The sequence below is a fragment of the Bison bison genome, unplaced genomic scaffold (genome assembly GCF_000754665.1).
Source record: "Bison bison bison isolate TAMUID 2011002044 unplaced genomic scaffold, Bison_UMD1.0 scf7180017864371, whole genome shotgun sequence".
NCBI lineage: Eukaryota > Metazoa > Chordata > Mammalia > Artiodactyla > Bovidae > Bison > Bison bison.
In genome coordinates, this window is record NW_011494943.1 from 5,460,165 (window position 1) to 5,462,831 (window position 2,667).

The 2,667-nt window shown below is 56.9% G+C and overlaps 1 protein-coding gene across 1 annotated transcript in view; it reads right to left on the reverse strand.

Moving 5' to 3' along the window:
• SDK2 (sidekick cell adhesion molecule 2) overlaps positions 1 to 2,667 on the reverse strand; it is a 147,385-nt gene that overhangs the window by 7,721 nt on the left and 136,997 nt on the right. The gene's annotated exons all lie outside the window — the stretch shown is intronic.

Here is a 2,667-nt window from a genome sequence, read left to right on the forward strand (position 1 = left end):
GGCGGACCCTGGGAGGTTCGGCCACCAATCCCCCGTGTTCCCCTGCCCCAGGGCACTGGTATGCGGAGCATCACTCAGTGGACATCCGAGGGCGGCCAGCTGCTCTGTCTCCCATCTGCCCCCGACTCCAGCCCACACGGAGCCGGGACCCTGAGTTTGCACATTCGGACCTGAGTCAACTCGCTTAAGCTCTTTGACCCCAGTTTTCCCATTCGTACAAAGATGCCACTGAGGCCTGGCTCGGAGGGTCGGTGTGAAGCTACGCTGTGGTGAGGCGCTTGGGTAGCCCACGGCGGGCGCAGCTGTTGTCATCACTGCCACTTTGAAGGGCCTCTTTGAATGTCTGAGATCTGATGCTGGTTGAAAAGGAAAGCTTACAATCACAAATCTTTGTTTCTCTATCCTGCTAACCATACTTGGTCTTGAGTCTGTTCAGCCTGATGACCTTCTCCAGTAACTCTTTCATGGTTTCAACAGACACGCACAGATTGACCACATCCCAGTGACGTGCAGGACACTGGGGATACAGCGTGAGCAAAACTGTCACGGTCCCTGCCCTCAAGGAACTCATGCTGGCAGTTCAGTTGCTTAGTCGTGTCCAACTCTTCTGACCCCATGGACTGTAGCCCGCCAGGCTCCTCCGTCCATGGGATTTCCCAGGCAAGAATCCTGGAGTGGGTTGCCATTTCCTTCTCCAGGGGATCTTCCGGACCCAGGGACTGAATTCGGCTCTCCTGCCCTCAGGGAACTTAGCTTTCAGAGTAAATAAGCCCGGGGATTCCCTGGTGGCCCAGGGTTAGGACTCTGTGCCTCTACTGCAACGGGCACTGGTTCAATTCCTGGTCAGGGAACTAAGACCCCACATGCTGCGTGCTGAAGCCCCCCTCCCAAAAGAAAAAGAACAGAGTACATAAACCCAAGTCAACTGAATCCAGCCCCAGATCAAACCCCAACTATCCCAAAGGCCGCACACGGAGCTCCAGGCCTGGGCTGTGGTCCTCAGATCTGGCATTCTGGAACCAGAAAGCCTCCTCTCTAGGGTGTGCGCTCCCGGAGAGGGCGGGGGGTGGGGTAGTGACTGGTCCCAGTTTGCTATGGAAACAGTGTTCAAGTGAAGGGTTTGTTCTGAATAAATGAGACCAATAGCTATAAGGAGGATTCCGGGTGCTCTGTCCATCCTGGGGTGACTTCTGAAGTGGGATGCTCCTGGGATGGGAATTCTTCTCCCAGCAACTTCTTCAAGGCTGGGGGGCCCTGGCATGGCCTCAGGGGCCAGCTCTGCATCCCATGTGGGTGTCCCCCAGACTCACGCAGGGTGCTCAGAGAGCTCCCGGGACTGGGGCAGTCCCTTGTGGACTCAGAGGAGTTACTCTCTGAAAGGTCGGCGCTCAGCTGATGAGCGTGGATCACAATGCCCTCTGCAGAAGGTCAGGGGGGCTGAGCAGAGTCAACAGGGAGCCTCTTCTGCCGGCCACCACAATGCCCTCTCCACAGACAGGAAGGGGCTCAGGAAGCCCTTGGTGACTGCCCCACTGACACGGGGAAATCCCTTTAATTTTGTTTTTTTGGCTGCGTTGTGAGGTGTGTGTGATCTTAGCTTCCTGACCAGGGATTGAACCTGTGCCCCCTGCATTGGAAGCCTAGAGTCTTAACCACTGGACTACCAGGGGAGTCTCCCTTTACCTTTTTGACTTTTACCTTGGGTACCGACAAGCCAAAGGCTCATCACCATCTTTGGGGAGAAAGAAGAAAAAGTGCTTCAGGAAGCACGGCCGTGTAAGTCCCAGTATGGGCGTGGCAGCAAACAGTTAACTACTCACAACGAGATGCCATAACCTGGATCACGTGGGTGCCCATGTAAACCAGGCTAAGCTGCGTCTTGGCCTCTGCCAGCTCTGAGCTGTGGTGTCAGCTCCAGCCTCACCGGCTCTGCCAAGCCTGATGGTAACCCTGGAGCCGAACAAAACAGCAGTGAGCAAGAGAGAGGCCTTCGGTCCAGGGGGCCGCGACTGGACCCCAGGCTGGCTGGCACCTCCTGCCCGGCCAGCAGCCCCACTTCCTGCTGGCCTCTCTCCCTTCTCACCCTCTCCCAGGACCGGACAGCAAGGCCCAGGGCGTGGGACACCGTGGCCTTTTGCGGCCCCTTCCTTGGCAACCAGCAGGCTTGGCCAAGGCCAGGAGGGCTAGGGCGAGAGGCTGTAACATCACTTGGCTGGAATGCACCAGCCCCCCTCTCCCCAAAGCTCGGGGCAGAGTGTCCACGCATGACCCTGCCTGACCACCCAATGGCAGCCTCTCTAAAGCTCCATGTCTCCCAAAGGCACCACCCCCTTCTCAGTATTAAGAGCTGACATTCATTGAACGTAACCTCAGCAAATCCTCCCCACTGTCCCATGAGCCCATTCTGCAGCGAGAGAAACTGAGGCTTCAAGATATTACTCAGTACACTCATGAGGCCCTTGACTCCTGGGCAGCAGAGCCAGGACACAACTCAGGTCTAAAGCTCCAAAGCTTAATGCCTTAGTGGTCCGCACTGCTTCCCAATCTTGGGGGCCCAGCCCCCCACTTCTGGAGCTCATTCTGACCCTGATTAGCTAGGTTCAGCTGTTCTCCGGCTCCGGCCGAGCAGGGCTCCAGTGTCTGCATCCCTCTCCTCGTCTTTGAGGA